Here is a 25,610-nt window from a genome sequence, read left to right on the forward strand (position 1 = left end):
CTCATCATAACCAGCAGCCTGACTATGCCCACTGCAGGGCAAAGGCTTCTCCCATGTCTCTCCAGTTGCGGCCATCCTATCCCCGCAGTCTTCTTAATCTCATCCGCATACCTACCTTTTTGCCGTCCACTGCTACGCTTGCCTTCTCTTGGAATCGATTCCGTTACTCTTGAGGACCATGGGTTATCTTGTCTTAGCCACTCAGCTACTTGCTTGTTTTCAATGTGAACAAGGCTCCCGTACGGGAGCCGAAATGTCTCGTTTTTTGTTTTTTCTTTTGGTCGGCGTTCCTTCTTCACCGCCAGTATGTTGGTCCCCGACCAGACGAGTTTTCGTCCAACTCTCGACTTCATCTTGTCTAAGCATTACATGCCTTGCCCATGCTCCGGGAATATAGAGCCTACTTAACGCACCTGATAAGTTTTCGTGTGTTTGTTTGTTATTCTAGCGTGCTCCCGCGTTCAAGTAGATACTGAAAAGAAAAATATACCACTCTCTTCGCAGCCCTCCTGCTCTTCCTTCCGCGCAAACACTTGTCCAGCAGGGGCCTGCTGACTTGCACATGATCGAATTACACGATACAATGGCGTTGCTTTCCTCACAGCCCATTGCATCCTGTGCCGCAACACTATAAATTGGTGTGAGGCTTCGTCACGCGATACGAACAGTTCGGCGGTGAAGAAGCATCATTAAAGCTATATATATAAAAAACAAGCACCCTGCATATGCAAAATAGCTGCTTTCATCAGTATTTATACGCCTCTGGACCAACGCACACCAAAGAACCTCTCTAAGAAAACCCGGCAACTTCCTCTCTTTTTCAAAGAACTTTGGTCAACGTTCCAACCCCTCGCCTCTGATTTACTAATTTCTGGACTTCCGACATACAAATATAAATTGGGGACTACTCGTTTCTCGCTCAGTTTGACAGCTTTCAGTGGACGAACTACTCTCGCCCCTTCTGTTGTTTCATGGTTTAGTGTATCCCCGCTACGTGTTTGCGCTCCACGCTCCACTTTCGAGCGTTCCCTCCTCTGCAACAGTACCGCGCTACAGATCGAGCCCGATCAAGGAGCAAGTTTGTCCGGGAGAGATGGAAAGGGAGGTCGCATGGGTGACGCAACCGGCTTTGAAGGAGAGACCATGAACCTGCAGAGTGGTCCTTTTGAAAACGATGGGCGCTCCAGTGGGAGCTCCGTAGGTCACGGAGTAGTCGTCAATATAGTGTCGAGCGGAACATGTAAGTGTGTATAAAGAAACGCTCGGCCATTTCTCTCTCCGTCTGGTTCCTGCGGGCGGCACATCGTTGGGCTACCAGAGCGGTGCCTCCTCGCTTGTCTGGGCAGCGATCTCGATCAGGTACACAGCCAGTGCTGTCATGACTCGGCTGAGGGGAAGAGGGGCTGGTCTGACAGACGACTGTCTCCCTGGCGACATTCTCGATCGCTGCTCTTCTCAGTCCGTGAAAGGCGGCTGCTCCTTGCTGCTGTCACGTCTCTGCCGTTAGAGGCTAATGTATCCCTAATGAAGCCGTTCCATGGACAGATAAGAAAGCGAACGTGCCATGGATGAGGCTGTACTTTATGGAAAATGAGTCTGCACGGAAAAAACTGTTATGAGAATGCATGTAAGAAATGAAGCTCCATGAGGGCACGTACTAAGTAAGGGCCATCGCGACTTTCGTAAGAACTTCAAAAAAACTGGGAAGTGCCCTCTGAAATGTGGGGGTATACCTTCGTACGTTCGGGTGCCAGAACCTGGGTTATTATTTATTTATTTGCCGTATGCTGAGGATCCGAAATGAGTTCCAGTAGGAGGGGCCAAAAAGATAGAAAGAGGCCGGGCAAAATATATCTCCTAAAAGAAAAGCATAATAGCGGAAGCTCATAGCAAGGAAAAAGAGACAACGAATAAACAACTCTCAATAAACATTTTGGTCAATAAAATTGATAATGTTTATTTCTTCACGAGTGCAGTGCAGCCAGTTCTTATGTGCCAAGAAGAAAAACACAGTGAAAAACACTGCTTCTATCGCTCTGCAGTGTTAGTGATTCGGCATGGCGGCGTCTAGTTGTTCGCTTTTTGATGGCCTTAATAAATGGAGGAAGCCTCAAGGAGGGTTTGTTGTTCTTGAGGAAGAAAAGAAACTTCAATCCTTGAATTTTTTTTCGCGTATACGTTGCCGGTGCGTTTGTCTTCTGCTGTCAGATTGGTTGGAGAATGAGTAGCAGAACTTTTGTTAAAAATATATTATCATATGCAGTGCCCTGATGTCGTGTTTTCTTTTTTTTTTTGTAAAAGGCCAAGACGATGCATACGTGCTCAAGTTTAGGTCGGATAACGGTTGTGCGGATGAGAGTTTCGCAACATCTGGGGATGCTTTTAACTTACGCCCAAGGTTTCCGAATTAAGGACGTATTTTAGATATGCGCTTGTTCCGACTAGGATTATTAGTAATGTTAACCAGCCGCCTTTTCTTAAATAGTCGTGGTGGATTCCGGTGGCAGCCGGCGCGACACTTCAAAGACTTCCTTCGGTTTTAGTGTGAATGAGTGGGCCACATATGACGGCGTTCAACGGTCTTTGATGGCCGAGAGTTACCCGGAATGATAAGAAAAGTTCTTCAACCAGGACCGATTTACGCCCAGGAACCATACCTTAGCACTGCGAAGAGTGGCATGTCCAGGTCGGTCACCAGGCTAGTGTCTCATTGGTACACAAGTAAGGCTTTTTGACGGGCTAGTTGGTACATATTCATATTGTAACGTGCTTCCATAGAACCTCGGAAGAAGCAGAAGATGAAGGACCAGCAGAGAGAAAAGAAGAGAAAGAGCTGAAGGACGCTGGTAGGCTTCCTGCTTCCATCCTGCTCCGACCGATCCCCTCTGTGAATAACCCCCCGTGCGTGCTAAGCACGTAACAGTTTGGTGAGAGGTGCCGGGTATCGACCACGGAGCATTCCATCTACCGAAGGAGCCGTAGACTCGCAGGCTTCCCACCACTGCCATCGGACATGCCTGGAGACGACAATGCCGAGCAACCCGGGACATCCACAGCGAACAACTGGCCACATTACCGAGAGCCCCGCACATTTTTTGGAAAACCTGAAGAGGACGTTGACGAGTGGCTGAAACACTACGAGCGGGTGAGCAAATACAATCGCTGGAACGCTGCTACCAAACTGGCTAACGTGGTGTTTTTCCTTGCCGCCACTGCCCTTGACTGGTTCGACAATCATGAGGATACACTGAGTTCATGGGCAACCTTTACGACCGAAATCAAGAAAAATTTTGGGGATGAATCGGCAACAAAGAAGCGTGCGGAACAGACATTGCTTCACCGCGCGCAAGTACCCGGAGAAACTTGCACGGCATACATCGAAGCCATCTTAAAGTTATGCAAGCTAGTTAACTCCAGTATGCTTGAAGAAGACAAAGTCGGCCACCTTCTAAAAGGAATTGCGGAAGATGTTTACAATTTCCTGATTAGTAAAGAGAGCCTGAGCACCACCGCTGACGTTATAAAATATTGCAGAACATTTGAAGCTCTTAAGCTGCGTCGAATTACCCCTAAATTCGGAAGATTGGCCAATGTCACCTCTATAGCCAGTGTTGAAGCCTGTCCTCCAAATTCTATGGCTGATATGATTCGAGAGATTGTGCGCGAGGAATTGTCCAGATCCCGGAACACCTTCTGCCGCACAGAATATCTGCGGCACAGTTCTGCACCGGAGGAAGATGTTGCCGCCCTGTCGACTCCGTGGGCTCAACCTAACGGCACTTTGCCCATGGACGATCGGAACATTGCCCAACGTTATGGCCACCAGCCGGCGGAAAGGAGGCCCACCTACCCAGAAGACGTTGTTCGTCAGCAGCGAAATCCTGGCTCCATCCAACGTCGCGACTTTGTTCGCCAGGACTTTTATGGCGGTCGCTGGCACTCTCAACCTTTGTGCTACCGGTGTGGCATTGCAGGGCATATCGCTAGATATTGCCGCCGTCGTTTCCCGACTTCTCAAGCCTGCCAACCCCCAGCGCCTACTTACGGACAAGTGCACACCGCGCAGCAGCGACCCTCAACGTCCGCTTGGGACCCATACCGTCCGAGCACTTTGCGGAGTTCATCACCTGCATCTGACCGCAGTGTGACGCCGCCACCTCAGCGCCAACGGCGGTCACCTTCTCCTCGACGTCGTGCATCCCCTCCGCCTCCGGGAAACTAGGAGGCGCGGCCAATGGAGGTGAGGCCGCCGGCGAGTCGATGACGTCCAATATACCTCTGCCCGTGTTTATGTTGAAGAACAAACTGGAAGTGTTTATTGATGGTGTGAAAACAATGGCTCTTGTGGACACTGGTGCTACCGTATCCGTTATGAGTTTGAGGTTTAAGAACCGTTTAGGTAGGAAAGTTATGTTTAGTGGTGACCGTGCAGCGTTATTTCGTGGTGTCGGTGGTGAACCTTTGGTTCCACTTGGTGTGTGTGCTTCGGATGTTGTTATTGGTGGTCTAACGTTTAGAACAGAATTCGCAGTGCTACCACGGTCAACGCATGATGTGATTCTTGGAATTGATTTTCTGCAAGAGTGTGGTGCAACTTTAGACTGTCGTACGGGAGAAATTGCTTTGAATTCTTCACTACTTTCAGCTCTTGTGGATAACTCGACACCGGATTTTGGAGCATTTGCGGTGGAAGAAGACACTATTGTACCAGCTTTCTCCGCAGCATTCGTGCGGGTTTCCTCTATTCACAATCAGTGCGAATCTTTTGAAGCTGTGGTAGAGCCTACGACACTCGCCTGCTCTAAGAAGAGTATCGTCGTGCCTCGTTGCGTCGTTCCCGTGGTGAGAGGCCGTACTGAGCTGTGGACAGTGAACCACTCTGAAGAGCCAGCTGTGTTGCCCCGGGGCCTCAAACTCGCCCGTTTCGAGGAAGGTGTGTCAGGTTCCGTCGCGACGTTAACCAACTCTGTCAGTGAGCAGCACGTGAAAAGAGATATGGAGACCCAAGTTAAGGCTATGATTAATCAGGCTCTTCCCACAACCGAGCGTCGCACTCTAGTGGAACTCCTTCTGAAGCACGTGTTCGTGTTCGACTTTGCCAAAGACGATTCTACACCACCGCCTACCAGTCGTATTCATCACACGATCAACACCGGCTCCGCACCTCCTATACGCCAGAAGCCCTATCGAGTCTCAGCCACTGAACGTAAGTTAATAGATGACCAAGTTCAAGAGATGCTAAAGCGAGGCATAATTCGAGAGTCTTCAAGTCCTTGGGCAGCTCCAGTTATCCTTGTTAAGAAAAAAGATGGCACATGGAGGTTCTGTGTTGACTACCGTCGCTTAAATACGGCCACGAAGAAGGACGTCTACCCGCTTCCACGTATAGATGACGCAATTGATTGTCTGCACTCCGCTTCATACTTTTCTTCTATTGATTTGAGATCCGGCTACTGGCAAATCCCCATGCACGCTGCAGATAGGGAAAAAACGGCATTCATAACACCAGACGGACTTTACGAGTTTAACGTTATGCCTTTCGGATTATGTAACGCACCTGCAACATTCGAGCGGTTCATGGATACAATCCTGCGTGGCCTTAAGTGGCAAATTTGTTTATGTTATTTGGACGACGTTGTAATTTTTGGCAAAACGTTTAGTGAGCACAACAGCCGCCTGGATATTGTGCTTGATTGCATGGAACGAGCTGGCCTTATCCTCAATTCCAAGAAATGTCATTTTGGGAACCGTGAAACAATTGTTCTTGGTCATTTAGTTGATAAAGAAGGTGTTCGACCAGATCCAAAGAAAATTGAAGCTGTCAAAAGTTTTACGGTGCCTCAATCAGTGAAAGAGCTGCAGAGTTTTTTAGGGCTCTGCTCGTACTTTCGACGCTTTATAGCTAGGTTTGCGGACATCGCTTACCCACTGACGTGTTTGCTGCATAAAGATGCACCGTTCAATTGGACCAGCTAATGTGACGCAGCTTTCCGACATCTGAAATTTCTTTTGACCTCGGGCCCCATCCTACGCCACTTCTGCCCATCTGCACCAATTGAAGTGCACACTGATGCAAGTGGTATCGGTATCGGCGCTGTACTTATACAACGCCATGGTCACGATCAGCACGTGGTAGCATATGCCAGCCGGTCATTGAGTAAGAGCGAAAGAAATTACACGGTTACTGAGCAAGAATGTCTCGCCGTTGTTTTCGCTGTACAGCGCTTCCGCTCCTATCTGTACGGGAATGCTTTCACCGTCGTGACCGACCACCACTCGCTTTGCTGGCTAGTGAGTCTTCGTGACCCCTGTGGCCGGCTTGCTCGATGGGCTTTGCGCCTACAAGAATTTAATTTCACTGTGGTGCATAAAAGCGGCCGTAAACACTCAGATGCCGATTGTGTTTCCCGTTTGCCGCTTCAAACGACTGATGACGACGCAGACAACTTTGATGAATACTTGGCGTCACTTTCACAAGCCTTCCCCGATCTTCAAGTTTTCCGAAGTGAGCAACGCAAAGACCAAACATTAACCTCTTTGTTTGATGCCGCTCAAGATTCTGTAAAGAATACTTTTTGCATTCGCGACGGTTTGCTTTATAAGAAGAATTTCGCTTCTGGAGGAGCACGCATGCTTCTTGTCGTACCCGAAAACCTACGCACCACAGTTCTTGAAATGATGCACGACGACGCCACGTCTGGGCACTTGGGAGTGACACGCACACTCCACCGCACACAGCAACGATTTTACTGGCCTAACATGCGTTCAACCATCCAGCACTATGTAGCCAGCTGTGTGCAATGCCAGCGCTTTAAGCTGCCGACTTCAAGTCCACCTGGCAAACTGCGGCCAATCACACCTCCAACAGCTCCGTTTGAGCAAGTTGGCATTGACCTCCTTGGACCTTTCCCACGGTCCTCGAAAGGAAATCGATGGATTCTTGTGTGCGTAGACCACTTAACCCGTTATTGTGAGACAGCCGCGATACCAGCTGCTACTGCGTCTGAAGTATCTAAATTCTTACTTCGTTTCGTCATTCTTCGGCACGGCCCTCCTGCAGTTCTCATTAGCGACCGTGGACGCCAATTTACAGCGGACGTTGTTGAAGAACTTCTCCGCCTCAGCAGCTGCAGTTTTCGCCACTCCACGCCATATCATCCCCAAACGAACGGTGTGGTAGAACGCACTAATCGGACGCTCACCACCATGCTTGCTATGTACGTCGCTGCAGATCATAAAGACTGGGATGGCGTCCTCCCGTTCGTTACTCATGCATACAACACAGCGCAACATGAGACAACTGGCTACAGCCCCTTTTACCTGCTCTATGCTCGCTCGCCTCGCTGTGGCCTTGACACCATTCTACCATTTTTCATCCACGACGAACCTTCTCTTGCGACCACACTCTGCAGAGCTGAAGAAGCTCGCCAGCTTGCCCGCGTTCGAATTTTATCTTCGCAAGAGCGTTCCAAGAACCGCTACGACGTCCAACACCAAGAAGTTTCTTATGTTCCTGGTGACATTGTGTGGTTGTGGACCCCTCTACGCAAGCGTGGTCTGTGTCAGAAACTGCTATCCCACTACACTGGACCGTTTGTTGTGTTGGAGTGCATTAGTGACGTTAATTACGTTATATCACGACTAACTGCTAGTGGTCGACGGTCACGCCAGTCTCAGGTGGTGCATGTAGCCCGCCTCAAGCGATTCCATCCCAGACGGTCTATTTAACTCGCCCGACGGGCTTCGTCTGCGAGGAGGGAAATGTAACGTGCTTCCATAGAACCTCGACGGAAGAAGCAGAAGATGAAGGACCAGCAGAGAGAAAAGAAGAGAAAGAGCTGAAGGACGCTGGTAGGCTTCCTGCTTCCATCCTGCTCCGACCGATCCCCTCGGTGAATAACCCCCCGTGCGTGCTAAGCACGTAACAATATTTTAAAGGCTGTGCGTTAAAAAGACGTTCACAGGAAAAAGGATAGAGACGACATAAAAGTAGAAAAACTTTCAACTTAATGACGACAAAATAAGCCAGGCGCACTTATATATCCGCTGATAACCAGAGATGAGCTGCGTGACGGAGCGTGAACCCAACAACCAAACAAAAGAGAGCGCAAAAAAGCATATCTAAGTAAGATTATAAGACACCCAAGAATGTGAGCATATCAAACACCTTCCGAGGTACAGTAAAAAAGGGGGATTCATATCGGCTGATAACAATAAATAACAATATGAGAAAACAGAGCTGTATGAAAGATGACACTGAAAAAGAGGACAACACCATAAAAAATGCCTAACAACATGAAGAAATTTAAAGGTGGGGATAAAAATCCGTATAAAGGGCGGCAAATAAAATACAAGCACATTAAAATCTCTAAAAGAACACTAAAACATAGAGAAGCAAACGATTTAATAGTCTAGATGTACCCATCCAAAAAGGTAAGTTCATTCCTAGTAAGGTTAATAGAAGGCGTGCTAACGCACTTGTATTTCCTGAGGTGAATGAAAAAGGCCTCAGTTACTTCTCTTTCGGTCTTGTCCTGAGCCTTAGCTAGAACCTTGGTTTCATTAAACCTGGGGTAGCAGCCCTGGCAACTGCTGCAGTGTAATGGAAGGTTACCTCCAAATCTGTTCTTCATGGTGACGTTGTGCCTGCGGGCGCGCTCATTGAAACATATCCCGGTTTGACCCACGTACACTTTGCCGCACGTCAAGGGAATCTCGTACACAACATTGGCAGTGCATTGTGTGTACACGGTGTGATGCTTGATATTACAGGCCGCCTTAACACGCTTCCTGGTCACCATCGGACATAATTTCGCCAGTTTGCAAGGAGCCGAAAAAACCAGCTTAACTCTGTGACGAGACGCAACTTTCTTAAAATTGTGTGAAAGGCCATGCAGTGCCAGATCGACCAGTTCCAGATCGACCGAATTTCCTCTGCAGGTTACCCTGCACATCTGGTCACCAACATGTCTGAAAACATTTCGCAAAAAATTAAATAATCGGAGCACACTAAACATCAGACAGAACAGAAACCTGTGCAAGTTATGCCTTACCTGCATGGCCTTTCATTTTCGTAGAGAAGAGTGTTAGTGCAGTTTAGCAACCTCTGTTTTTGCGCCCAAATTCACTGCTTCAAGAGCATTCCAGAGGCATGGGAATTGAGAAGAATATATGTCTTGCGTGTGTGTTAAGTCTGTTCACATCACAGGTACACGAAACCCATGCGCTGCGTCCTCAGCCAGCTGCTCGGCGCAGTTGGTGAAGCGGGCCGCAGAGTGCGACAGGACCAATCTCTGGCCGGTCGGTTGCCCTTCCTGCTCTTTGCGAAGCGAAAACAGACTGCTCTAAAACGGTTACCACGCGTATGCTCGCTGAAATCATGAAACCGTTCTCGAAACCAACTGAACACGACTCAAAGTCCGCGCGCTAACACGCGAACAGCATGCGCGAGCTTTCCTTATCTTAACGTCTCTACTCGCGCACTGATACTCGAAGGAGATCCCGCTCGTAAAACTAAAGCTGGCTGCCTGAACGTTAACAGCCGAAGGAAGTTTGAATGTGGAAAAAAGTAGCGAAGCGTTTACACCTGAGGCGGCCGGCTGCCGCCGCGCAAAATGAATAGTCCGGGAGGCGACAACGCGACGGTGCCAGGGTCTGAATGGATGGGGCCATCGCATGCGAGAGCACTTAATCGTGGCGCCTGCCGCGCTGGCCCGAGGACCGCCTGCCCTTCTTCACCTCGGGGAGGGGGATCGATGCATCTTCACGGCTGCCTGCGGCGCCGTCCTCGTGTACGTTGCGCTCTGCGGCGCCGGTTTTCCTTTTATGCGGTCAACGTTGTACTGAGGTTGGGCTAATTGGCTCACAAGCAGCAGTGATCTATCAATTCCTCCAAGGCCCCGTATATGAGCGGTGGGTGTCAGAAACGGTGGCAAGGGTTAGGGGCAGTTTTTTCACGGCAATCCTCAATTCGTGATGATCGGCTAACAAGGCAATGTGGGCGGGGAGGTCGTTTCAGTCGGGGCTCGGCGTGGAAAAAAGTACTTCTGAAATGTTGAGGTACGGGTGCACTGGGAGCAAACGGCTTTAGGGTGACTGTGGCTGCATCAAGCATGGGCCGGAGGGATGCAGATGTTGTCCGATGGTAAGATGGCAAAAAAAAAAACCTACGATAAAGGCAGAGTGCTAGTACTAGTTCACGGCAGGAGGCTAAAGTGTGCAGGTCAAGCTGAGATTTTAATTCAGTCACACTATGGAGGAACAGAAATTGAAAAGTAATTGGAAATTGAATGAAACTGAAACTTCAATCCAGTGAAAGGTAATTGAAAAGGAATTCGAAAGGAAATTCGAGCGATAGCCATTCTACTCTGCTGTTTTCCTGAAACCCCCTTTCCACTTTAACAAAACTTCTGTTTGGGCTAGATGTTGCATAGCTTCCACCTTTCGCTATATATTGGCCTGTGCTGCCAGAATAAACGGTTCGTTCCCCGCCAGCAGTTTCTGCGTCTGCTTGCCTCCGGCTGGGCGCTGGCAGTATAACATCAGTTGTCTATTGTTGATAGCTACTGCTAAGTCATGCGTAAATTCAACCAGTTGCGTTGGACAAGAAAACCCTTGACGGAATCCATGTTGACTAGGATGAATAAAGCTGTTTTTAGCCAGATGAGACTTAATGCAACTATAAAGAATATGTTCCACTGTTTTGCACACTACACTTGTTAGAAAACTGAAGAAAAGTAACCACTGAACAGCTCAGCCTTTTGTGCATCATCATTAACTATTATTCCATGATCTATTAGCGGGGGTACAGAGACACTGTCTTTGCCGTTCCATCTAACAATTCCCCAGAATTCTTTTTGATCTTCAACTAGCTCCAAGGTCCTGAAAATACGATTATTTTGAAGAAATGGCCATGTTTCGGAATTCGCGTGCTAGTTTCTTAAGCTCAAGGTGTGCTCTAGCGCGTCCGGTGCGTTTTTGTCTTGCGATAAGCTCGCCGCAGTCTACGAAGAAAAATACGCAGTTGCTTAATAACCACGGCTTATCTCTGGATGCCCTGCTTGACAAGACCCGTGTTGGGATGAAAGTTTCGCTGAGTGTAAACAGCGTCTCTTTAAGGACGTTCCATAGCTGTTCGGTGCTCAGGTCGTCTGCTAGCGTACCAAACGTTGGATAAAAAACACTCAATGGCTGAATTAATCGCATCAAAGTTGCCTTTACTGCAAACATACACTTTTCTCACGCGTTTCTTAACAGCTGCCAAATTTTCAACATTAATGTCAGCAACAAATACATTGTGGTCACTAATACCAGGCAAAACGTGCACATTTGGTACAATATTCGCAGTGTTGCACAACTATAAATCAAGCACATGACTGGTGCCATCGTTTCGTGATGGCACGCAAACAATTTGTTGAAACTTATGGTCATCGAGAAAATAAAAAAAGCAGAATATAAAGAATCAGAAGCAGTAGTTCTGGGATCATTGTGTAACTAGTCAATGTCAGGGAGGTTGAAGTCCCCCTCTAACAAAATGTGGCCACATTTGATGGTATCGACTAGCTGCGAGAGTTTTACAGTCTGTTCGTAGGTTGCATTCGGAGGCCGGTAGTATGACCCGATGGCAAGCGTTTTGCCATTTGCTAAGCGTAGTTTACAAAAAGAGACTCGCCCCACCGCGGTGGCTCAGTGGTTACGGCGCTCGGCTGCTGACCCGAAATACGCGAGTTCAATCCCGGCCGCGGCGGCTGAATTTCTTTAAGGCGTAATTCTAGAGGCCCGTGTGCTGTGCGATGTCAGTGCACGTTGAAGAACCCCAGGTGGTCGAAATTTCCGGAGCCCTTCACTACGGCGTCTCTCATAGCCTCAGTCGCTTTGGGACGTTAAACCCCAATAAACCAAACCAAACCAAAAACAGACTCAATCTCAGTAGCACTGCAATCCAATAATACACCGCGGCGTTCCAGAACAAACACCCCGCCTCCTCTTGCATTTCTATCGCGTCGAAAGCAGTGATAGGCATCGGGAAAAACTTCCGAGTGCAATATAGAACAATCAAGCCACGACTCCATGCCCAGTATTATCGCTGGTTGCGCCGAAGGGATAAGTAAGAAGAAATCTTCAACTTTGTTCCTTATACTCCTGCAATTGATTAGCATAACAGTGAGCGGCCGAACGGTTATCTGCGAACTAATCGGTCATATCTGAACCCCCCCTGATGCGCTACCAACCTGATATCATTTATCTTCTAAGTGCAACGTTTCATATCTTAATACCGGTTTGTTTCCCTCTTTGCCATTCTGCTTAGCAAACTCCCACAATTTCTTCCTTTTCTCACGAGTAGAACGTACGAATTCTTCTGATATGATGTTTTCTGTACCTTTCAAATTATACGCCTTAAGCAGCACTGCCTGACGTTCCTTAAACAAAGGAAACTTCACAAGTATCGGACGCTTTTTCTCAACATGGTAGGTCCTGTTCTATGTGCATGCTCGATGTTAACACTGGTTAGTCTAAATGAATGCTCACATAAATGAGCAATCAGCTGCTCTGACTTTGTCGCCGCCACATCTGCTACTAAGTCCACGAGACCGTAAAACAAAAGGTTGCACCTCCTCTCTCTGTTTTCAAGGTTAGTCACTCTTTCTTCAGTTCTCGTCAACGTTGCAAGTATCTGATGTTGCTGCTCCTCAACTGCGGTTAGGACCACGCTCATAACATCAATTTTTGCAACTGCTATCTCCATAGACAAAAGACGCGTTTTAAGAACATTTATATCAAGTGCAAGTTGATTTTGTCTCGCTTCAATAGATGTTAACTTTGACAACATAGCCTTCTGACACTCTAGCAGATCTGGTAGTTCCTTGCATTGTCCCGGGTACAATTGAATGTCCCCACCGCATAACAGAAGTAACAAATTAAACGAAGCACTGCGTAAAAGATCAAAATGTCCCTTCACGTGCACACGCTTCGACCACACTGGTCTAAGCGTCCGAGTAATGGCTACAGAAAAAAAAAAACAATATGGGGGGAACCGGCAGTGAAAAATATGGTTTTTTTTAAGAGCATGGTAGAAAGAACCAACCTGCATAAGCAGTAGCAAGTGTGTGAATGCCACCGTCATGTTGCCGGTTTCACGCCCCGTTGACCAAGCGCCGCTCCGATGAATTTTTAGCTGAAGTTCGCCGCCGATTCCGCCCACAACATAGTGTTGGCCGCTTAAGTTCCAAAAAGTGTCGAATTCACACCATGCTTGCACCTCTTGAGGTCCGTCGTCGCCGAATGTAAGCCTGAGTCGCTGGTCGCGTCCACATAGCAAGAACTGCCACCACAGAAATCCGAATGGACTTTTAAGGCGGAAGCCTTTAATGCCTCATCGTTGTGCGCAGGGGTTGTCAACAGAAATGTCACGATTCAGGCACCCACTAGTTCTGTGGGGAGGTGGCTGACACCTTCCACATGGTTTGGGCGTGTCAATCCAGCCCATCTATCCCCCCCCCCCCAACCCCACCAGAGAGGACTGGGAGGCGGCCCTGCTCGGCTGTCAGGACCTAAAGACCCAAAAGGCCTTGGTTCACCGGACGCGGGTGGCGTTGCTTGCCAATGGGGCCCCGGAATAGGGGCTGCACCTAGTATTGTTAGGGGAAAGGGCCAATAGGGCCTACCCCAATCACCTCTCTGTAAATATTTATTGCACTATAAATGTTTTTCACCACCACCACCCAGGGAGACAGTTATGCGCACTTCCTTTCTTTAAAATGGCACAACTTTGTCAATGCCAACGCATGCAGCGCACATTTGTCACTACCGCCGCGTAGCTGAAAGCACGATTGAGGTGTCCACTGTTCCAAGAAGACAGTTACGTGCCTTTCCTTTGCTTTCCAAGCTCTCGCTCCAATGGTTCACAGCTTAAAGCGCGACTAAACTGTCCACTGCTGGTTATAATGGACAACGGCGACGGTGACGCCGCGAAACGCAGTAACGGGCGCCAAAGAGCTGCGCTCTAGAAAAACATTCGATTTTGAAGGTACCCTGAGGAAAAGGGGGTAAACATCGTCTTTGGAGATAAACATGAAGCGTCTTTTATCTGTAGCTCGTATTCACAGACGCTGGCAAGCGCACTATACATCAGCCAGTAACAGTATTCTTCCAGAGTTATTTAGAAAACCAGCGCGTACAAAGCAAACACTGCCAAGCTGAAGTGCACGCTTGTATACCGATTGTTCTACCCAACATGTACTGCAATTTTCATAGACAGGTTAGAAGACCGCTTTTCGCGGCATTGCATTGTCAGTGGTTTAGCGCATCAAAATACAGTTAAGGCGCGCTAACTAGAAAGCTGGTTGACTAATATCGAGTAGTAAACTTTGTAACAAGGCGTTTAAAAGTATTTTAAGGGATTTTAAGGGATAACAGTTTGCCTTGGCGCGGGGTTCAAGGATATTTTGACACTTCCGACAGGTTACGTGCACTGGAGGGATCGCTTTGCCTGCAGGCTTCCCGAGAGTTCATGCATTTTAGCGCGCTGTAAGCAAAATTGCAATCGAAGTGTTATTGAGTTATTTTACTTAAATATTGAAATATCAAACTTTGCCCTCATGCCCATGACGTTGCTTACCGGCGAGCGCTGCGTGCGTTCAGCCAAGCCGTTGTGCACGTTACGGACAGCGACAACGGGAGGGACAAGTAGGAGGGAGCCCCGCCCTGGACGAGCTCCCTCTTTCGCACGCCGTTTCTGGGGCTTTGTATACGCGGTATGTTGCCGAAATGTCACAGTTTATATCATCAACCCCGCGGCGCCCGTTATTCGGTTGCTATTTAAGCGAAGAAGGCGCCCTTCACTAGAACTAGGCTCCTCGCGTTTGCTTAACCGGCGTTCAGGGATGTACATCGCCTTTTGCAGAGTTTGCTCTAGAGAAAAAAAAACGAATGGGGGGGGGGGGGGAGGTTCTCGATGAGCCTTTACAAAATATCTGAAGAAAAGCGCGAACGTGTGACCGATCCTCAGCAAGGCACCTCGAAAACCTAACTCATATCATACAAATCAAGAATTGGAAATGATAGAAAAGTTACAAAAAAAGTGAAAAATTCATAAGAGGAGAGGGCTACTGCTGTTGACTTATCCTTAAGGTACGAAGGCTTGAAACTCCGGCTCACAATGGCGCTCCAGAACAGCAGCTTGTAATCGGTTCTATTCCCTAATCTTAGGTGAGAACCCCAGGTGGTCGAAATTTCCGGAGCCCTCCACTACGGTGTCTCTCATAGCCTTAGTCGCTTTGGGACGTTAAACCCCATAAACCAACCAACCAAAAAAGAGTCAACAAATTTATGCCACATTTTAATTTACACTTTTCCACATGCGTTGAACCCATCTAGATAAAAAGTACGCCGGCAAAAAATAAATTCCATGGGTAATTTTGTAAGCTTCTGTGATAGAGCATGCCCAATATGACCTTCCTTCAGCGCTGAAGTAAGTTTTTCGCATTTAGATGGTACTGCACAGATGTTACATTGTTCAAGATTTCACCGAGTCAGCCAACACTTTGGCACTAACCGCCTAAGCTAGCCACATGGCGTCAGCTAGATCTACCCATCGTAAAAAAACTTGGAGCGCTTCAGGCACAAGGCAGAGGACACCACGAGCTCTAATTTTCAACTCAGCTAAATGTTATCGAATGCCAACAGCGCAAATGACGCAGACAAAGTAGAAGGAAACACAGGACAAGCGCTGACTCACAACTGAAATTTTATTCAAGGAAAGTAGTACATTTTATAGAAAAAGTGGCCAACTTATCAGCTAGTAAACACAACCCATGTTTCTACGTGGCATAATTTGAAGCTACTAACAGCTGATAAGGAATGATGTTTTGTGGTCCTTCCGGAAACAATGTTTTCGTTGAAAGCGATGGAGGCTGTGCAGAAAAACTTCATCCCGGTTTCGAAAAAACCAGGAAAGGTGAAAGCCGGAGCTCTGCGTTTGCTGGAGGGTATGAACCTGGACCGGCTTAAAGCTAGTGTCAATAAGGCAAAAGGACTTAGTTTAAGAATTTTTTTCTCAGCGAAAACACACAAAGATGGTATGCCATTTCGGGCTATTGTAACTGAGAGGAGCACTTGGCAGCACGAAATTTCAGGGTATTTGCAGAAATTTTTGGCTACCTTGGCTATTAAGGACCCATTCAGAGTCCGCAACTCTGAAAGTGTGGTAAATTTTCTGCGACATGAAAATCCAGGCTCATGTACAGTGTTCAGTATTGACGTGGTCGATTTGTTCTATTCCCTCCCTCACAATGAATTGATGGAGGCGGTTTCAAAATGTGTAACAATTGACAATGATGAAGAACAGTTTATTAGAGGGTGTGGCATTTCTGTGGCTAGCTTTCTTGAGCTGCTGTCTTTTTATTTAAAGTCGATGTTCGTTGAATGGGACGGTAAACTGTATACCCAAAAAGCGGGTGTTTGCATTGGATCTAGAGTGGCACCAGTGATTAGCGATATTTTTTTGTCCTTTGTTGATCGTGGCATCCAGGAAAATCTGTCTGGAATGGCGTCACGCATTTTTCGTTACGTCGATGACTTCTTAGTTTTTGTAGAAAAAACTAACTTTTCTAGGCGCATGACTGATGTACTAAAAGTATTTAACGAAAATGCTTTAGGTCTAGAGTTTACCACTGAGGTCACGGTCGGTAGCAAGCTACAATTTTTAGATCTGAGTTTGAAGGTGGAGACGGGACACGTCTGTTGGGAATATCGTCCTAGGATGGGAAAACCGCTGTTAAATTATGAATCGCATCATTCGAAAACAGTTAAAACAGGAATTGTTGTCTCATCTCTTTCGTCCTCATTATCAAAATCTTGTATCCATATGGCAACCAATAGCTTCAATGAACAAGTTAAAAGGTTAAAGGAAGCTGGATACCCGGATGGTGTTATGTTATTGGGCTGTAACAAGGTAGCCAGAAAGCTTAAGAATCCATATTTGGTGCCTAGTCCTGGAAAAGAGAAGGAAAGAAAAAAGTTTGCCATTCTCCCTTATGTACATCGCCTGTCACATAATCTTAAAAATGTGGCAAAACGGTATGGCGTAGGGGTGGTTTTTTCCGCACCCAAGAAACTTAAAAGGGTTTGTGCTGTTTTGGAAAAAAAAGGCTGAGCAACGAAAAGAATCTGAAACAACTTGTGGGGTTAAGCACGAAACAATGTATGTGCCATGCGCAGAAGAGGTAGTTTACAAAATCCCAATGTCATGCGGACAAATATATATCGGGCAGACGGGGCGTTGCATCAATACACGTTTGAAAGAGCATGCAAATAATCTGGAAGCTAACAAATCTAATAATCTAGTTGACCATGTTCGAGACTGCCAATCTTGTTTTCCTTCATTGCCTTACTGTGATATCCTCTACAAACACCCGTCCCGATTAACACGTGAGATTATGGAAGCATATCACATGAGGAAAAAAACAAGGTTATGCGTCAGTAAGCCATCTATTTCATTATATGACAGTGAGGTTGCATACCTTGATTCCACGTAGAAACATGGGTTGTGTTTACTAGCTGATAAGTTGGCCACTTTTTTCTATAAAATGTACTACTTTCCTTGAATAAAATTTCAGTTGTGAGTCAGCGCTTGTCCTGTGTTTTCTTCTACTTTGTCTGCGTCGTTTGCGCTGTTGGCATTCAATATGTACCACCAACTCGCCCGTTTGGCTATAGTGTAAATGTTATCGCACGCGCTGCCTACCACGTTCTCTCTGTGCGTTTCATACCCTACAACTACCTATTGTAAACTAAAGGCGCCAAAAACCACACACACACAAAAGACAAGAAAACGGGGCCGAGCGCCACTCACAACTAGTTTATTTTGCAGACCACAGATACATATAACACAACGTCAGCGCCTGCGCAAAGAACAAAATTACGCATCAATGTGATAACGAATGCTCAAAAAACCTTTTTCGCCTGATAGAGAGATACAGAAGTTTCGCTAACACACGCACTGCCTTTTTTACTGATACAAAACGCTTCAATCAGTTCTCTGGCTTTAATATTGCTGCTTCAGGCAAGGATCCGCCCGGATGAAAAGCATGGCTCACAAGAGCGTGAAGGGTAAGATCTGATATGTTTCGGCAAATTTGGGCACTCTATATTTTGTTCTACGTTTCGTTCATGTTCCCTGATTCGCTCATTAACGAAGCGCCCTGTTTGTCCTATATAGGAATCACCGCACGAGAGGAAAATTGCATAAACAACCCCTTCGGAACATTTCCTGAAAGGTCGCCCATGCTTAATACCACAGCCTCTTTCTTGTTCTTTTTCTTTTCTTCTGTCGATTCGAGGACAAATGCTTCCGAGCTTCAAGGCGGCTGAAAAGACGAGCGGGACACTATGCCTGCTCGCAACCTTCTTCAGATTGTGGGCCAACTTGTGCACGTACGACACCGCCACAGGTCTCAAATCTTCACGAGGGACCTCTGCCCCAGCTCTCACTGCCCTCATCTTCAACTTCTGTAAGAGGATTTCGGCGACCACTGTCACGAGTTAACCAGGGAATCCGGCTGAAGCCAGCCCAGCCAATTGGTTTTCAAAACTCGGTCGCATCTTGTGAACGCATGACTTCCTTAGCGCGGACAAGGCACAGTGAGGCAATACCTCTTTTCACTAATTTGGAGTGCGAAGGGGCGTATGGCAGAAGCCCTTTTTGCTCGCGGAGCGTAAGACCAACACACATAATCCGTACAGAACTCAATTTTGATATCTAAAAACTGTAAAACATTGTCCACCGGCCGTTCACATGTAAAATCCATGCCTTTTCCATGTTGTCTGAAAAGAGATAAAACATTATGTGCTGCTTCAGCGAAGTTTAAGCTTGCCTCTTGGTTACAACAATCAAAAAATTGTCACCGTATCTAAAAACATTAAAAGTGCGCTTGTGTGTGTCTCTGTGTCTTTCTTCGTGGTTCGTCCTTTGATTGCGCATCCTATACCTTCAAAACATTAAAAGTGGTGTTAGCTGGCAAAACCTGACGAACCACTTGGTTCATTTGTGAAAGAAAAATGTTACATAAAACCGGAGCGACACACGAACCAATACAAATGCCCGCTTTCTGCCGAAAATACCGCTGGTCAAATGTTATAAAAGTGGACTCCAGGTAAAACTTTAAAACGGTTAAAAAATCATCAACGAAATACCGGCACAGTGCTGAAAGGAAGTGGGATCATTTCTTTCAATGCATTCCTTGACAGCTGTAAATAAGGCATCATGAGGCACAGGATAAAACAGGTCAACAACATCCACGGAAAAGGCACGCCCAACATAAACCTCAGTTTTCAGAAATTCACAAACTTCGTCGGATCTTTTAGTTAAAAACGAATCTCCTACATCTAGTTTATTCAAATGCTTCAACAGGTAAAGAATAATCTGCTTCTGCCACGAAACCTTTTCTGTTACTATCGTTCTGAATGGCAAGCCTTGCTTGTGCGTCTTCACCATAAAGAACACTTTCAGCGCTTTATTTTTGCTTTTGTCAATTTCTTTAGCAAGGCTGACCAAACCCAGACGGTCACACAAAGCCATTCTTGTAGACTTTACAGGGATGGGCGAAAAATTCTTCTGTCGCTTGGGCTGCTTTTATCGAGAAGTTATCCTCCGACATAACGACGAAACCACCCTCCTTATCTGCTTGAAGAATTGCTGGGGAATTATTGCTAAAGTATGACACAATGGCGCCAACAGTCATTTCTATGCGTAGAGTGGTCTTCGGGTAGCCAGATTTCAGAAGACAGTCGACACACTCCAGAAGGCACATTTCTTGCTTTTCTGGATAGACCTTCCTTGCGATTCGACAATTTACGGCTCCGAGTTCATGCGGCGGAACTTCCTGACAGGGGTGCTCGTGACAGGGGTCGCCGAAAGCCTCTTACAGAAGGTGAAGATGAGGGCTGTGACAGCTGGGGCAGAGGTCCCTCGTGAAGAGGTGAGACCTGTGGCGGTGCCGTACGTGCACAAGTTGGCCCACAGCCTGAAGAAGGTTGCGAGGAGGCATAGTGTCCCGCTCGTCTTTTCAGTCCCCCTGAAGCTCGGAAGCATTTGTACTCGAATCGACAAAAGAAAAGAAAAAAAACAAGACAGAGGCTGTGGTACTAAGCATAAGCGAACTTTCATGAAATGTTCCGAAGAGGTTGTTTATGAAATTCCCCTCTCATGCGGTAGTTCCTATATAGGACAAACCGGGCGTTGCGTTAATGAGCGAATCAGGGAATATGAACGAATCGTAGAGCAAAATAAAGAGGGGCCCAAATTTGCCAAAACATATCATATCCTGCCCTTCACGCTCTTGTGAGCCATGCTTTTCATCCGTGCGGATCCTTGCCAGAAGCAGCTATATTAAAGTCAGAGAACTGATTGAAGCGTTTTATATCAGTAAAAAAGGCAGTGCGTGTGTTAGCGAAACTTCTGTATCTGTCTATCAGGCGGAAAAAAGGTTTTTGAGCATTCGTTATCACATTGATACGTAATTTGGTTCTTTGCGCAGGCGCTTTGTGTTATATGTATCTATGGTCTGCAAAATAAACTAGCTGTGAGTGGCGCTCGGTCCCGTCCCCTTGTCTTTTTTGTGTTATTTTTGGCGCCTTTAGTTTACAATGAATTACGAACTAGAGTTTACAATGAATTACGAACTAGCCCAGCAAGAAGTTCTCTTACTACACAACTACCTACTCGACGGAACAGCCACCTGTACCCATCAAATATGATTTATATATTGACAAGGTTTAGCCGCTAGCCTAGTTAAATGTAACACTCGTATTATTCTTCCCGTAGATAGTCCGCTGCTTCGGCGTTATCGCTGGTCGGAATCATGTTCTGCATTTCGACCAAGAACAAGGAAGAGGTGACGAAAGACGGGTCATTCGGGAGCAGATAAAAGGGATTGGTATATACATCACCAATTTACATTTTACCGAAGGGAATAGACGAAAATATAATGCATAACTCTACAGCGAAGTCTGACCGAAATCAAGAAGAAATTGGCTTGGGCAAGGCATGTAATGCAAAGCCAAGATAACCGCTCCACTGGGTGGATTCCAAGAGAAGGCAAGCGCAGCAGGGGGCGGCAGGAAGTTAGATTGGTGGATGAGGTTGAGAAGTTTGCGGGGATACGGTGGCCGCAGCTGGTAAAGAAGAGGACTAATTTAAGAGACGTGGGAGAGGCCTTTGCCCTGCAGTGGGCGTAGTTAGGCAGGCGGTGATGATGATAATGAAGACTGGTCTTTTGGCTTCTTTGCTCTTTTTTCGCAAAGTACACGAGTGTGTGTGATAATCAGCCTTTTTCCTGTTTAATCAGTTTAATTTTGTACTGTTTAGCATTTCTCCGTATATACTGCCTGTCTCTGCTCTGTAAACGTCTCCGGGACTAAGTCAAGGCCCAGTCGGTCCTTTTATCCCGGAGAACGTTCCATTGCATAACTGGAGAATAAAATTGAATTGAATTGAAATTGAAAATATATCCCCTCGCTAATGTGAATTGCGTCGCTTTCCGATAAATAGACATGTACAGCGGGTTCCCTTCAACTGAAAGATAAAGCAGCAGCAGCAGTGACGTATGCGCATGGACCCGACGAAGCAGTCCTGGTTTGGGCCATCCGCTCACCGTGGAACTTCTTCGCTGCTTGCCGTGCTGAACGCACTTGTTCGCGACATAAGATACTTTAAGCTGCCAAGTAGCCGTGAGATATGCGATTTGCGCGCAAGCACCGGAGATCAGGCAGCCCCTACACTAAAAGGTAAAAAGCGGGTGGGGAGGTTTTTGCTTACTGCCATGGTAGCAGCACCCCTTCCAAATACGGTTACAGGAAAGCTTAGCCCAGGGTGAAGAAACATTACGGGTGAGAAGCCGACCGATTGGAGCAGGCCCCGGAATCTGGTTTCCCAAGGTGGGCAATCGCGAAGCGCCAGTTTAATCTTTTCTTTGGCCGTTCTCTAAAGACGTCTAATCGCGAAGGTTATTTAAACGCCCGGAAGAATGCGCCACAGTAGCATGTACTGCGTTCATTATCATTTGCTACGTCCGGGTAATATTCCTCTTTAAAAGAACGCATTTTGGGCGGCGATGGTCATTCGATCGATCTTTCATTTGGCTGCATCAGGAGAACTGTGCCGTCAAATGGTGCCTTTTCTTCAGTCCAGAACAACGGAACAAAAGCGCGCAACCGCAGCAACACCGTCTGGCGTCCTATCTCGCGGTCTTAGGATTCCTTTGCGATACATACGAGAACAAATCGCTCCCTCTGCTGCAAAGAAAAATAAATAAGCTCTAAACGCACTAGCCAGCCGCAAATACGGAAATAGCCGCACTCATGCTGGCCCCTCCGCATATCAAAATCTGGTTCTCTGCGTCGCACAAATCACTTATGTTTGTTCTCTTCGGTCGTGAGGAACTCGACGCAGCTCTTGCGGCGTGTAAGAGAATGGACTTGGATCTTTCTCCAACTCATCCGCTGGAAAACTTTGGACTGCTGTCGCGGCAGATTCTACAACACGGCACGCTGAGACCACGTTGCTTGGAAACGAAACTGTTCAGGCAGCAGAGTTCTTTGTGTACAACAACATCGTGGCGCCCCTGCAGTTATCATTACTGTCAGCAGAGCTGCTTTCACGACCCGCTTTTCTCAGGCTGTGCTGACAATGAGGCACGCTAGTCATAGACGTACAATGACTCGACAGAACTCTGAGCGACATGCTTTTCATGTATGTTGATGTCGAGCACGAAGCATAAGACCAAATTCTCCCATATGCAACATTCACTTAAAATGCGGCCCTGCAGGGAACATCATGGCTCACTCCCTTGCAGCTCGTCTTCGGTCGTCCAGTTACTGCTCCACTGGATGCTGTTTCCTTTCAATCCTGAGTGCGACGTTGATCCTGTTCTCGACGCGCGCGGGAGAAGCAGCGCAACTGGCCACACAGCGAATACCCCGTCAACAGAGCATTCAAGCTGATCGCTATACCTACGAGCCAGGCGGCCATGCGCTTGTTTGTGCACCAGTTCGTCGCCGCCGACTGTCTCAAAAGTTCTTGCGCCGACTTTTCGGTCCTTAACGTATTCTCCGCCGCATTAAAGACGCGACTTGCGAAGTTTCCTCAGCGAACCAAGCCCGCTCATCGCGCAGACCACCGCGTGCAGTCGTTCTGAGCGTCGTTCGGATGCAGCCCTACCACCATCGCCTGTCAAACTGTACTTGAAGCTGGATGCCGCCCTGTTCAGCGTCGCGTTACCTTTGTGTATGCACCACTTGCGCCCTTTCAGCTCTTCCATTTGGCCGAAGCAGACCGCAGATGCTGCAGAGGAGGGAGCAATGCCGAAGAAGCAAAAGGGGTTTCGCCTTCCTGCTCTGCTGCTCGGGGTGGTCTTCGCGTCCCCGAATGGCTGCTGCTGAATGTTCGTGACAATGGTACATAGCACATGACCTTTCAAACACGTGTGAGAATAAAATGATTTTCTTGGGGACATTTACTGCACGGTGCACCTGCCCATTCCAACACATCGAAGTCTAAAAACATTTATCTTGCAATACGGACGGCACAGTGCGCCTGTCCTTGAAAACACGAGCAAGACACCCGATTCAGCTTAGTCGGCCAAATGCGAAGTATGTGCGCTAGCACGTCGTGTTACATTTCGCTGTCGGTTCGAGGCTAGGCAATCACGCTTATGATCCTCTCCCCATGTACCTCTAATGTACCTCTCTCCAAAGTACAGCAAAGAAAACTCATGCGTCTGTATTTCTGCAAAGGGCGCAATGAGCATACCACTATGCGACTGGGAAGCAGACCATGCACCTCGGTTACTTATGGCAAAGGTAGTACATGCGAGGAAGTTGCTAGCCTGACCGAGGGGATGGCCAAACGTTGGTAAATGCTGCTGCTGTTCACCTGGCTGTAGTGAAATCTAAGCAGATGACGATCGCAAGGGAAACCACCAGGAACTGATTTAGTTTTAAGCGTTCAGCAACGATTTCGCAAGGCCTCCTGAAACGATGCAGCAGTAAACGTGAGACATGCTTGCTTTTTCTGACCCTGTCTCTTTATAGGAGCTCGGCGCTGGCGGTCTTCGCAAAAAAACTTTTCGGAGGCGGGCGCATTTCTCTATCACCTGATTGATAGCATCAGTATAGTCTATTATCCCGCGTTCTTTATGAAAGCCTGCCTGATCAATTGGTTGATAGGTCTAGGGTTGTCCCGACTCTATTAGCGATTACCTTAGCGATTACCTTGTAGGCAACTGACAGAAATATGCGCAGAATATAACCAACCCCACTATATAGTCTTCATTGACTACGAGAAAGCATTTGACTCAGTGGAAACCTCAGCTGTCATGCAGGCATTGCGGAATCAGGGTGTACAAGAGTGTTACGTGAAAATATTTCAAGATATTTTTAACGATTGCAAAGCTACCATGGTCCTCCATAAAGTCAGCAATAAAATTACAAACCCGTCGCGGTGGCTCAGTGGTTACGGCGCTCGGCTGCTGGCACGAAAGACGCGGGTTCGATCCCGGCCGCGGGGGCCCAATTTCGATGAAGGCGTAATTCTAGAGGCCCGTGTACTGTGCAATTTCAGTGCACAATAAAGGACACCAGGTGGTCGAAATTTCCGGAGCCCTTCACTAAAGCGTCCCTCATAACCTGAGTTGCTTTGGGACGTTAAACCCCAATACCAACCTATAAAATTTCAATAAGGAAATGTCTCATACAGGAAGACACGATCTCGCCAGTGCTACTAACCGCCTGTTTACAGGAGGTATTCTGGTGCCTGTAATGGGAACAGTTGGGGATAATAGTTAATCGAGAATACCTAAGTAATTTGCGATACGCTGATGACATTGCCTTGCTAAGTCACTCAAGACATGAACTGCAAAGCATTATCTATGAATTAGACAGGCAGAGCAGAACGGTGGGGCTAAAAATTAACATGCAGAAAACCAAAGTAATGTTCAACAGCCTAGCAAGGGAACAGACAAGCATTCAGCAGCAGTGGCACCGCAGGACCTACTATCCGTGCCCTAAAAACATAACCTTAATTTACAGGAGCCGATTGCGTACATCTGCCCCGGATAAGCTACCGCAGAATGACTGGCGATCGGAAACGTGGCTGGGAAACTGGCTGCTAACATCGACGTAGCTCGTGACGTCACCGCCCAACAGCTATAAAAGCAGCTTGCCACCGGGGACCTGCTTCACAAACATTCAGCAGCAGTGGCACCGCAGGACCTACTATCCGTGCCCTAAAAACATCACCTTAATTTACAGGAGCCGATTGCGTACATCTGCCCCGGATAAGCTACCGCAGAATGAGTGGCGATCGGAAACGTGGCTCGGAAACTGGCTGCTAACATCGACGTAGCTCGTGACGTCACCGCCTAACAGCTATAAAAGCAGCTTGCCACCGGGGACCTTCTTCACAAGCATTCAGCTGCAGTGGCACCGCAGGACCTACTATCCGTGCCCTAAAAACATCACCTTAATTTACAGGTTGTTTTTTTTTCCTTTTCCCCTTGAAATGCAACTTTAGCTATTTTTTTTCTGGTAGCCGCTGCTGCTGACTGCTCCGTCTG

At 47.3% G+C, this 25,610-nt stretch overlaps 1 long non-coding RNA gene across 1 annotated transcript in view; it reads right to left on the bottom strand.

The window, feature by feature from the left end:
* The window catches only part of LOC149326640 (uncharacterized), a 233,227-nt gene that overhangs the window by 165,109 nt on the left and 42,508 nt on the right, over nucleotides 1–25,610 (bottom strand). The gene's annotated exons all lie outside the window — the stretch shown is intronic.

The sequence above is a fragment of the Amblyomma mixtum genome, chromosome 10 (genome assembly GCF_055824585.1).
Source record: "Amblyomma mixtum isolate Tamu chromosome 10, ASM5582458v1, whole genome shotgun sequence".
NCBI classification, from domain to species: Eukaryota; Metazoa; Arthropoda; class Arachnida; order Ixodida; family Ixodidae; genus Amblyomma; species Amblyomma mixtum.